Genomic DNA, 13,949 nt, shown 5'->3' on the forward strand with positions numbered 1-13,949 from the left:
ACTACTTTGTTCCTCCATGTTTTAATTATGAATATTCAGTCTGTGCACTTCATTCGCTACATATAAACTGCATAGTCTTTGAAAGTAGCAGGTGATAAAAACATGTGGGTACCGTATAATTCAGTCAGACAGTGAGAGTAAAAGAAACCGCTCTGTCATAAGTCAAACTTCAGTCAAGAAAGAGTCTACCTGTAAGACAGTCCTCCTCCTTTGATGCACTTTATCCAACTCACCATACCACCACAGAAACTTGAAAGATGAAAACAGAAGGTGAACCTACTAACAAAATAAATACAATGCCATAATAAATTAACTAAACATCTACAGATTAACTTTGTAAAGATTACAAATCTTTATGGACTTACATCTTTACTCAATAATATTTGCTTTCCTTTTTTTTCACATCTTTATTCAATAACATTTGCTTTCCTTTTTCTTTATTTTGTGTATGTGTGTGTTTATGTTTATAGGTGATCACATTACAAGCATTTAGTGAATTCTTTTCAATAAGATTTCAGTGAGTAGGAGTATTCGGTGGCACTTACCGAGTACTGTACCTCACACAGATAATTCTTATATTCTTTTCAAGTAATGGATGTTTCTATTTCCAGCAGTTCCAGGCAGGCCTGATTTGCATTTCATATTACAATGTATTCTCTGTTACTTATGGTAATGACCATTTACAATGCTCTTTGTAGTAACAAATAAAGTACAATATATTTGTACTTTCAGGCTGCTTATTTTCTTTCTTCGGATCAAATTGCAGAGGCTTTAACAAGCCCAATCCACTTTTCTGCTTGATTAATACACAATGCTGTTCATTAATAACATGTGAATTTCTCCTAAAAATATTAAGGTGAAACAATTTTCTAAACTTAAAAAAAAAAAATAAATAAAGTCCCAGTCAACTTTTCTGCATGACTGGTATACATACAATGTCGTTCATTAACAAAATTTGAATTTCTGCTGAAGAATGTTAAGGTATAAAGTAATTTTCTTAAAGAACGTTAAGGTAAAAAGTAATTTTCTCAAAGAAAGTTAAGGTAAACAGTAATTTTCTCATAAACATCAACAAGGAACAATCATATAACTATGGAACCTTGGGATATGCATATTTGTGACACCAAAGTGTGTGAATTGTGTAAAATATCTTTTGATTTGTTTTATTTGCCTTTATAAATTTATAACATGATGAACTGCATCATGGAAATATGAAAAAATAAATTAAAATGAACTTGATCCATAACTTACAAGCAGAAAGCTTTAGGATACCAAGACCTTCAAAATTTCTTTAATAAAAAAATCGCAGTTTGGGAATTTTCACAATTTTCACTAATGCAATTATACTCAATGATCCTTCAGCCATGCTCTGCACCATCACCCCAGCTACGCTTTGCACTGACATTATAAAACTCGCAATTAAAATCATAGCAATTCCGCTTGTCAAATGAATCAGACTTCTTAACTAGGGGACTAGGAGAATGAAAAGAAACACAAAGTGTGATCAAAATCGAACATATTTTAATGACCATTACAAACAAAGCAGGTTCATAATAGTATAAATCTCTCTTATATATCCAATATATCCCTGTTCCTAGATTCAAAGTCAAACAACAAATCGTCAACATCTTTCTTCCTATGCTATGTCTGGACAAATCATCTTTTACAATGATAACACTTTACACATATATAAATTTCTGCTTAATCTGTGTCATTTCCTACATAACCCACTCAAAGAATCACATAAGTTACAAACCAATAAATACATATTAAAAAAAAAAAATAGTAAAAGGGCCCATGACACGTAAATCAATCCCACTGAATTTGTTGGACAGGTGAAATTAATAACCTTACCCATATGTGTATATATCCATGTAATTACAATACACAAATGCACTATGCAGTATAAGTTTATATATACTAAATATATAGATGGATAAATGCATTTATGAATGTATGTACACAAATATAAATACACATGACTAAATGGACAGTTGTCACTTTAGTAACAAAGTTGAATAAGATTATTATTAACATCACACCAGTAAAGCATGATGTTAACAAACCATAAAGTGGTAGTAAAAAAAAATATTAAATACCTGTATACTATAAATTCTGTCTTAATGTTATCCTTAGCCACTAAAGTGCGGTAAACAATGGTAAATTTAAGTGATAAGAATAAATTTGTTATATACTTTCAATTAAAGCATCATCCCAGGACAGATTTGTCTTCCCCCCCAAAAAAAACCAGGACAGATTTGTCTCCCCCAAAGTAAAAGTAATTTCCTAAAAACGGAAGAAATCTCTCTGAATTCTTCCAAAAACAGAGCAGCCCTCCTCGTACCACTCCCACGAGACAGGATAGTTATCTGAGCCTCAATTCCCATGAACCCAACACACCACCCACCCCGTTCAATGAGGTTGTTAATGAGGGTTGGGTTTTGTTATCTCTATAAGGCAGTGTACGCTTGCCTCTATAAACACAATGTACCCGATAAAGCGCTTTTAATACGCAAAAAACGCAGTGACCTTACACATGCCGCTTAATAATGATAAGACAAAACGTCCCCTGAAAAACGCCCTGATCTCAACTTGTACTACTCAATACTTTTGAGAATGTTAATTAAATTAAACGAAAGGGTTATGCCATGATTAGAACTCCCTTCTGTGTATTTCTGTTACCTACAAACGAAAGGTGGATGATATACAATGGAAGGTAATACTGCAAGTACACCCCAAAACATTAAAAAAACTTACAAGAATTACACCCATTATTTAAATAACCTTTACGAAGGCACGATTGTAATCACCAACTTCACCGTTTTCTTTTAAACGAAGTGCATCACCGCAAACCCCCCACAGGCAGAGTGACTTACAAATTCTTACGAGAACCATCTCTGATGCGATTCTCAACCAATGGTTTTGCATAATCCTTAATGTAATTATAGACTACAATTAGGAGGCATATTTCAAAATTAGGGTAAGTAATTAAGAAAGGGGTGTCAGAAATTAGTTCAAGTGGATTTCCCCAACGATACACAATGAAGACACGAGTTGTGAACTACATTTCGACACAATAAATTAAAATTATTCTTAGTAAACTTTCTTTGACTTCAAGAAGTCTGTACTATTATACAGACCAGCAAAACAAAAAGTTCAAATGAAACTGAAAAACAAAAATTTTTTAGAAAATTTAACCACTATTACAATAACTACTGTGTATGGTATATTCTCAAACAGCTGAAGAGTGGTTCTCTTCAAAAAAAAAAAAAAAAATCACAATAAGCTTATATTTACAATATCAGAAAACTTTCATTTGCTATAGTTGGAGAGATAAATACCTACTTAATACATTAGTAAGTCCAAGGTGCTACTTTGGCTTATTGTAGTAGCACCCACTCCAAGGTGCTAGTACTCAACATGGCAGGAGCTCCTTGGGACGCCAGTTCAGTACTAGTCCCTCGGGGATCAAAGTACGTATTACAACCTTATCTAGATTGGGTGGTTGACAAATGATATTAACAAACAATATCTAGTAGTACGCACGGCATCCCAATGAACTTCCACCATGTTTAGTATTAGCAGAGCCTATACATACATGGTAGTACCTTGGAATAGGTGACATGTAGATAATATGCCAAAGTAGCACTGAGTTTACTGCCTCTCTTACAAAGAGTATACTGTGCAACACTAAGAATATGGAGAAAAATATAAACATCATATTTAAGTTCTTATAAATACTTGCTATTAACATCCTGTAGTGCAATAACTTTGGAAATGATGAGACCTAATATGAGGTTTCCCCGAGTTGGTCTCTGAACTCACAAAGTCTTGGAATAAAGCGACAATACACTGAATTTGAACGGCTGTTTGTGATTATTTATAAATATATTATTTTCAAGGCCATAATGCGGAATGTCTCGCAAAGATGGAGGTTTCATATTTCATGTCAATGGGGAGTTTTATCAATCTTCCACAGAATTAAAGTTTCTTTGCCTCTGACGTCATGGAAAGTTCACATAGGTTTCCAGACACTAAGGTTGCTGAGCTTTCCTGGTGGCTAAAGGTAGATTTTTTTTTATCTTAACCTGGCATGAGAGATCAATGAAAGGTTTCATCATCTTTTATGTCCAACATTATAGACTTAAAATGCTTCCATTTCCTATCAATAATGTTTATCCAGTTTATCAACCTTCCTTATCAAAGGTTTATCAGCCTTTCTTAACAAAAGAGGTTTATAAGCCTATTATGTCAACAGGCTTATCAACCTTTCACGCAGATATAACCTTGCACACCAAGAGGGGCTTCCTTGCCAACAAAGCCTTACTAACCTTTCGTGCCAATATATGGCTTTTCAACCTTTCATAAAACTTATAAACCTTCCATGCCAAGAGAGGTTTATCATTTCACTCCAAGAGGTTTATCAGCCTATCATATCAAAAGAGGTTTTATCAGCCTATCATATCAAGAGAGGCTTACAAAATTTTCATACCAAGATATTACAAATATTTCACAACAATGTTATAAGCCTTCCACATCGTGAAAGAATGATTCCCTTCCCGTTAACCATTGGTTTTCATCAGCTCCTTCCACATCGTGAAAGAATGATTTACCCTTCCCAGTTAACATGGTTCATCAGCATTCCACGTGGATGAGGCAGAAGGGGGGAGGGTGTTTACTGAAAGTTCATACAACTTCCATTTATGAAGCAGTGGGTTTTACTTTTTTTATTTTTTTTACTTCCCATTATATATAATGAACACACAAAGACACTAAAGATGCCTGAAGATAGTGATTCGAAATTGTTCTTCCAGTATGATTCAGACTTGTGTAACACTGGACCATAAGCATGAGTTCAAGCACTTTCCTTATAGATGAACCTCCACATAGATTCAGGTACTCATTTTTGCATAAGCACTTCAGCTAGCAACCCTCGACATAGGTTTGCAAACATCTTGGGAAGGGAAAATATTCTTCAATTGTCTGCATAAGAACAAAACTGTTATTCTGGATATGTGATATCATGCAACGGCGCTGACACAGTAATTAACAGGAACGTTTCAACCGCGGAAATACAAACTGACAACATTGATTCGAGATAAGAGAATGTTTGTATTTCGCGTACGATGGTCAAAGACGGAAATCATCAAATCTCGCGGGCCAAAACATACGATGCGTCCGTAGGCATGGTCAAGCGATCACGCAATTACATTCTCAGAGAGAAAATTAAACGCACGCCGCTTCCAATCGACATGTAAATGTTCAAAAGACTTTCAAAGTGATCTGTACAATCTATCAAACAGGACAACGTCCATAACAGCGGAAATCAATCTTCGACAAAGCGAGTGATGGTTAATCTAATTTCAAAATCTCAGATTCTACGACGACGAGTACAGTTCACAATTTCTCTAAGAGAGAAATAGTAAGTGACACACTTCGATTTCCCAGGACTAAAATACATAATACGACATTATACATATCTATGATGGCAATGTTAAAAGCTTTCAAATCTTCGGCGAAAGTGATCCACGCATCACTTTGGAGAGAGGAGTTTGCTGAGAAGAGGCAAAATTTACAAAGTGGGACGGGTTACCTTAAGGATAACAAACAGGGTTGAAGGCACTTGCTTCAAAAATACACTTCGACAAACAAGAAAGTATCGGTAAACAAACAAAACAGAAAACATGCTGCGAGAAGCGACTGGAGGTAAGAACGTATTACAACGTACACCTCCGATGACGTAATAAGGCAAAACACTAGAGCTCACATATTGGAAATGTTATGAAGATTTTTTTTCTCACGATATTTTTTTTTTTATCTTAAACTGAGTAAACAATCTGGAAATAGCCTCCGACTTACCAAATATTAACTGTTTACAAAGTGCATAGGCAAAGATAAGTTTTGTCCTAATAAAACATTTTCATGTGCTTGTTGTTAATCATGCGTGGCAAACGAAAATTAACAGAGTGAATGGCATATGAAACCAGATACACACACACACACACACACACACACAGAGAGAGAGAGAGAGAGAGAGAGAGAGAGAGAGAGAGAGAGAGAGAGAGAGAGAGAGAGAGAGAGAGAGAGAGAGAGATTCTCGCCGTTAAACGATTCTGAAACGTTATCATGAAATATTTCATGATTATGACGAAGTTAAGAAATTTCTTGCTTGAGGGGAATCGAGACACGTAGTGCCGTTACATGGTCTCTACCGACATGCATCCACGCAATATATAACTAAGTAATCTGAGACTGTTATTGCCTATTACAGTTTCCTAACCGCCATAGGCAGGGAAACTCTTAAAGCACAATCACAAAAACAGGCCTGCCATTGTAGACAGGGAAATGAAAATAGAACTTATAAATAGACTCTGGTTCCTTGTCTAGATCACGTTTCTTACATATATTGTGAAAGTGGCCCTCTCTGCACCTTCTTTTGTTAACGATAGATAGTACTACCTCTAGCTGAAAACAAGACCTTTTTTTGTTAACGATAGATAGTACTAACACAAGGCTGTGTATAGTGCGCAACTGTTTCCTTGTAACTCCATTGTAACCAGTAAAGATACGACGAATACAATAATAAATCTGCCTACGACATAAATGATAATTATTGTAATAATTCAAGTTATTAAAGCATTGTTGTTAAAGTTACGTGATGAAATTTAGCCAAGAGCTAAACGGTGAGGTTATTGAGGAACGGGGAAGTATCGATTCTGGGAGCTCCCAGTGAGTGTGTGTGTGAGTGTGAGCGTGCGTGTGAGTGTGTGCGTGTGCGAGTGAGTGTGTAGGTTCGTTAAACCACGCTTGCGTGCAGCTGCTACATATGTGCGTGCGCCAAAAAATACACGCGACGTTCGACTCATGCGGCCCTGACTTCCACACAGTTGCGCCTGAATGTGCGTGCGTGCGTGCGCAGGAGAAGTTAAGGGTTATGAGTCGGTTGAGTGTATGTATGTGTGCGTTAGTGCGTGCGCGTGCATGCCTGTCGTTCGTACGTGACGTTGGCCGCTTTTCACCGCTGTTCGTTTCCATCCTTCCCATCCTGGAGCTTCGTCGGAGTCCCCCAAAACATTCCGAACAAAACAACTTAAAAAACGACAGAAAATAGAATTGGAAAGAAAAAGCTTCAAAGATCAACAATGACCCGACGATGGAGATCACTAATGATTTTTTAACCAGACAATAAAATGTATATATAATTGGGATCACTATACTTTTCTCGAAGCTTCTAAAAGAGAGAGAGAGAGAGAGAGAGAGAGAGAGAGAGAGAGAGAGAGAGGCAGCAACTAACGGAGGCGAAGAACTAGTAGTACATATATGCCGTGCCACGCACACAGACAAGAGGTGTGGGGGGGAGGGATAGGGTAGCGCTGGAGGAGAGGTGCGGGGAGGTCGTCCTCTGACTTTGCGTGTGTTTAACTTTGCGTGCGAGAAAGAGCGAGCGAATGCGTGTGGCAACAATCCTCCTCCTCCTCCTCCTCCTCCTCCTTCCACATGACGCTGTCCGATTCCCTGCCTTTTGGCTTCGTTTCCGAAACAGGCTGGTGCAGCATACGGCCCTCTACACCGGAACCGAAAAATGAGTCATCATCGAACTACACCAACTGCATAGTTATCTATCGTCTATTCAACAAAATCTACAGTTTTCCGTCGTGACCATCGTTTGGCGTCAACGTCTAAACTTCGTCAGGAGCGACCTCGACTTCGTCAGGAGCGATCATCTCATGTAGTCTGAGGAGGGGTGGCCGCGCCTGCTCCTGACGCTGCCGAGGTATGTCAGCACCGTCGCATGATACATCAGGAGCTATTCGGCCCAAGTGGCGTAGAGGAGGCGGTGTCTGCGGGCGACGTGCGACTTGAGGTGTGACCGTTCGGAGGCGGCGTAGGGGCAGAAGGGACAAGGGAAGGGCCTTTCGCCCGTGTGCGTCCGGATGTGCCTCTGCAGGTTGTAGGGCTGGTCGAATCCCTTGCCACAGACGGGGCAGTGCCGCCGGTAGCCGTCCAACAGCGCCTGAAAACAGAACGGAAACTCTCAGCCCACCTGTTCCCCAATCTTCGTCTTCGGCTTTCTTTTTTTTTTCTTTTTTTATATTTCTGAATCAAAATAACAACACAACAGAGCCAACCTGGTGCTTTTTTACTTTTTTTTGTCTTTTAACGTCAAAATTCTTATAGTGATTTGCCCCCAAAACAACTCCGTAACTAAAGGCAACCTTGTCCCACTTTTTTTTATAGCAAAACACAGTATTATCTTATCACTTCCACATTCTCTGTAATCGTCAAAATCTGTCATAGTTAGATTTCCACTCAAAATAAACAGCTCCATAACAAAACCCAACTTGGCCCCCAAAATTTTCTGTAAATCGTAAAATAAAAATTATCCGGATTTCCAAGAAAGACCTCGACACCTTTCCACATTTTCTGAATCGTAAAACAAAAATTATCCGGATTTCCAAGAAAGACCTCGACACCTTTCCACATTTTCTTTTATCGGGATACTTTGTTTGTCAAATCCAATCCAAATGCAGTTGTAAAGGGTAAACTCAAACCGGGCCATAAGGAATTTTAAAGTACAACGAGTATTTACATTCCCATGACTGACCAAGACTGTTTCAGGAGAGAGAGAGAGAGAGAGAGAGAGAGAGAGAGAGAGAGAGAGAGAGAGAGAGAGAGAGAGAGAGTATTTTTTTATGCCCGACGTGTTTTGAATCACTCCCTCCCCTCTTTATAATCCTATGTTCAGCCCCACAACAGTCGACGAACATTCAGGTACTACATAGTTTACTGCCTCGGTCACAAGAACAACACTTGGTTGTAGGTTGTAAGAAAACCTGCCCTATGAGAGTAAGAAAGAGGAGTGAACTTTACATTAAGTAAATTCTAGAAAAAGAAAGCGGGTGGACGGGGAAATTCATAACTGAAAGATCAACCCTTTCATTGCCAACTGCCAGAGAGAGAGAGAGAGAGAGAGAGAGAGAGAGAGAGAGAGAGAGAGAGAGAGAGAGAGGAACTCCGCTTGGCTTCAGAGACCTTAACGCAACAAGTCGATCTTTCTCTTGCGGGAGGCGAACAGGAAAGGCTTCCAAAGTAAGGACTGAGTTGCTTCAACTAAAATATATATATATATATATATATATATATATATATATATATATATATAGATATATCTATATATATATATATATATATATATATATATATGTATGTATATATATATTTCTTGTAAATAAATCTTGTTAAAACTGGATGCGTCTCAAGTATAAAACACCCATTAAAACACTCCTGTTTTAAAGCTAAGGCCTTATTTCGGTGGACTTACTTCCACCCTTATCAAGCAGTGAATGACAGAAGGAGTTTCATTAGTGAAATATATAGCAGGAGATATGCCCTTGGGTGATGATGCCTAGGGACGTCACTGAGCCATCTTGGGCTCTGTCGATACAAATGTCAAATGTTTACTAATAAAACAAAAAGATAATAGATCAACCTCTCCAATGGATCTTGGATCAGATAGATAACATCTTCCTCAAGGCAACGATGAAGCGGATTAAGACAATTAACGTATACATGAAAATATATTAATTCCGAGGTAGAGCGAACTAGGTATTAAAGGACATTTATAGCTCGATGTACGTATGTATATGAATCACGGTAATGTGATATGACATACATAACCATACATATATACATATTTATATATACATATATATATATATATATATATATATATATATATATATATATATATATAATATAATCTATATATATTATATATATATATTAATAATATATATTATACAGTATATGCGTAATTGTACTTAACGCTGAAGAATGAAAAATAAGACAAATTAGTTTGCCATCATGCAATTCTCTTATTCTTTAAATATAATTTTTTTTTCTTTTTTCACAAAAAATATACATTTTTTTATAATAAAACTGTACTTTAAGAGAAAACGACAGACGTCTTTCAGTATAAAACTCAAGTTTTCCTTTTTCATATCGATTATAGTTCCTTCCTTCTATTCCCCTTAAAATTTTATCTGGATGGTTGAGAGAGAGAGAGAGAGAGAGAGAGAGAGAGAGAGAGAGAGAGAGAGAGAGAGAGAGAGAGAGTTGCAAGATTCTCGACGGATAACGAAAACCAAAATCAAACAAAAGTACCAACTTCCCCACATTTTCTCCTATTAACAGGGTTGTGAACCCTTTGGTCAAGGAAATGCCTATAATTGGGCATATGTACACATTTTCAGTCCCTTGACTGGACGCTGTCAATACTGTGGTAGGTTACGGCTCAGGTGGAAAAGGGCTACGCCTAGCGTCGTAATCACTATAGATGCAGACATATACATACACGAACACAGACACACAAACAAACACGCACATAAGACACACAACCAAACATGTGAGTGTGCGCGTGTTTGGATGTACACGCGCACTTTAGCTTTTACATATGCAAAACTATAACAGTAGCTAAATAAAATTATAGATTATAAAATCTAGCAATTATAAATAAAAATCCAATCGGTTAGGATTTAACAATAAGGGAACATATAACACAATGAAGATCTTAAGCTATCAAAATATTCAACCGGTCGACTAAAGAAATATCAATTTCCAAAACAATTATTTTTTCGATAAATTTCAGTCGGACCACAAACAAATAAATAAATAATTAAAAAAATAAAGACGATAAAAAATAAAACAGGACTTGACTTTTTAGAATGCAACTTCACCATTAATATGATTATGTATGAATGAAAAAAAAGCTATAAAAATAAAAATAAAAATTCTCACGATATAATGATTGATTGACTTATGGCTGCTGAAGTGGCGTTGCAACATCTAGGTTATTAGTGCCGTAATGAAATTATGAGAAAGATATTGACAGGTATGGTTTCTTTGAGAGAGAGAGAGAGCCAGCCTCAGAGGGACCTGTTATAAACTGAAAATTAAATATGAAACCGAAAAAAAATTAAAAGGCGTTCCGTATAAGAAATATAATGACAGGTATGGTTTCTGTGAGAGAGAGAGAGAGAGTAGAGAGAGAGAGAGAGAACCACCAAAGTATCAGTGGGTCCCGTTATAAACTGGTTGCTATTTTATTCACACATCGTACTCGTCATGACTAATATAATGACAGGAATGGTTTGTTAGAGAGAGAGAGAGATTAGCGCCCCCCCCCCCCCCACTGCCCCCCCCCCCCCCCCCCCCCCCCCCCCCCCCCCTTCTCAGACACCTAGCCCTCTTGTCATGACTAGACCGACCCAACCCTTTTCAATCACCCACATCTAAAATTACACCTCCACGTTCGGTTCCATTCCGTTTATTATCAAGGATTCTAATTACAATTTAATCATAAGTATTAAGGGATGTAGCAGCATGCTGACGGATTAATTCGATTTCTGATTAGCAAGGTTACGAGTTGTAGGTTTAACTTTCATTAAGAAAAAAAAAAATTCAGCGTATCTTCCAAAATTCAGCGTATCTCCAATCTGTAATCTGTTTGCGCAGTGGTATGTTACGTTTGTTGCTGGCACTGATCTTTAAGGAAAGAAGTAAAGGGAATGAAGGAATCATCTGATTTAAAAAAAAAAGATAAATAAATAAACAATAAATCACGCATTAGCATGACTTATTCGATCTCACGAAGATGGAGGCAGTCAGGCCTCCAAAAGATTGGAAATAAGGAATCTTCCGTTTCTAATCATCAGGAATTATTGAAGTCCTCTAATATATTATATGTGTATATATATATATATATATTCTATATATATTATATATCTATATATAACTCTATATACTAATATATATATACTATTATTATTATATATGTAGATTATATATGTATATACATATATATGTGTATATATATATACTATATTATATATATATATAAATATATATATATTATATATAGATTAATATAATTATATATACATAATATAAGGACTGTGTGTGTAACTTCTCTAAAAGAGTGGCGAGACAGAGTTTGATCTCATACGCGCGCACGATTCATATAAGAATACCAATGAAATGTGTAAACAGAGCTCCGTCTACCTTGAACGTTTGTATGTACGTATATCTGCATCCGCTCTCACATTAAAAATATAAACCTGTTCTAGTGAAGCAGTAGGCGAAGAGAGAGAGAGAGAGAGAGAGAGAGAGCTATGCTTCACTCATTTGCTCATTCTTAACATGCAGGTTAACGGAGCGGAAGGAAGAGCAGGAGGGGCGGGGAGGGGGGTTGATGAGCGAGGGAGGAAGGGGGTGGAAGGAGACAGAGGGAGAGGGAGAGAGAGAGAGAGAGGGAGAGGAGACGACGACAGCTGCAACTCCCGGCCAACCAACAGCAATGACTATCTGGGGGTGTCCTCAGCTCCGGCTTTCCAACCATCCACAATCCAGGTTACGAGAGAGAGAGAGAGAGAAGAGAGAGAGAGAGAGAGAGAGAGAGAGAGAGCTTCCTTCTAATTCATATACTATCAAGAAAGAAGAGATACATGATTTCCAAGATATTTAAGTTCTATCTGGAAAGCTGTAATACCTCTTTGAGGCGACCAATCAATACACAAAGATAAAATCTAACAAAGTAGATTTCTATCTCAGAAAAACAGAACAAGCGCTCTAACTATAACCAAGTTAAATCACTATCTTACAAAATCGTAATAATATTAATACCCGATAAGTATAAATTGCAATCTCTCCCAAATACCAGGATTCCATTTCATGTTGTTCATCTGCAAATCAATGGACGAAGTAAAAGTATTATGACATGTGTTAGTCTATGTCAAAAGGCTTAGCCTAGAAAACATGCCAAACTCTAAAGTAACCCGTATTATTTTTCCTGATACACAAAACTGGAATAATCGCGCTTGGCGCGCTTTAGTTGTTACTGAATCGCCTCAAAAACAAAATCCTACCGCTATGCGTGATGGTTTTTAACCGAGGCCGAATTGCAACAACTCATGCACTTCGGAGTGTATTATCGTTTTCTGTCTGAATATATGTACCAAACAGCTCCATCTTTCCAAACGAGATAAATAGACCCATGTATGGTACTTGACCTAGTAACTAACTGTTTGTGGCCAGGATGAATGTGGTTTTTCTGGGGGTAAAGAGCGTTGTCACTTCTATTCCATTTTTTCATGATAACAAATCCAACGAATTGGTGAGAGAAGGCTGAGGAGAGGAAGACATGGATAAAACTGGATAGACAGTATATAAAAAAAGGTATTGGAAACGAAGAACCTTAGTATCCAGGAAACGGGAGAGTTCGTCAAAGTTACAGGTGAACGGTGCAGGGAGCGTAAAGGAATTATGTGTTGCTGGTAAGCCCATACGTATGTGCATGAAGAGGCCAAGTTTACAACAGCTTATAATATATATATATATATATATATATATATATATATATATATATATATATATATATATATATATATATATATATATAGTGGTGTTTCAATATTTCAGCATCATATCTCATGCCTAACAGAAAGCCGTTGCTGCTTTATTGAGCTGGCTTAATGCCAAACCTAGCTCTCTCTCTCTCTCTCTCTCTCTCTCTCTCTCTCTCTCTCTCTTAGAGAGAGAGAGAGAGAGAGAGAGAGATTCAAAACATCTGGTTTAACCCGTTGGTCGACTCTGCAAGTACGACATGACAGTACATCTCTGTCGATATGAGACTAAAGTCTGGCTTTCAACCTTCAAAACAGCATTACAATATAAGATATCTGACTCGCCATTACTTTTCATTACCACCTGTTTGTTAAGTACGGTACTCTGTGTTAACGAATGCTGGACCCTTCCAAAAATCATAACACAAATGAAGCTCTCCAACAATATACGCTTAAACCTTCCAGCTAACTTCACGTTCTGAAGAATGCAAACATATTACAAATATTGATCACAAGATAAAAAAAAACCTGAAAGAACATAACTATGAT

The 13,949-nt window shown here is 37.2% G+C and overlaps 1 protein-coding gene across 4 annotated transcripts in view; it reads right to left on the reverse strand.

The window, feature by feature from the left end:
• The window catches only part of LOC135195773 (zinc finger and BTB domain-containing protein 49-like), a 124,370-nt gene that overhangs the window by 30,467 nt on the left and 79,954 nt on the right, over nt 1-13,949 (reverse strand). The window lies entirely within an intron of this gene.

This window comes from Macrobrachium nipponense, chromosome 16 (genome assembly GCF_015104395.2).
Source record: "Macrobrachium nipponense isolate FS-2020 chromosome 16, ASM1510439v2, whole genome shotgun sequence".
Lineage (NCBI taxonomy): Eukaryota > Metazoa > Arthropoda > Malacostraca > Decapoda > Palaemonidae > Macrobrachium > Macrobrachium nipponense.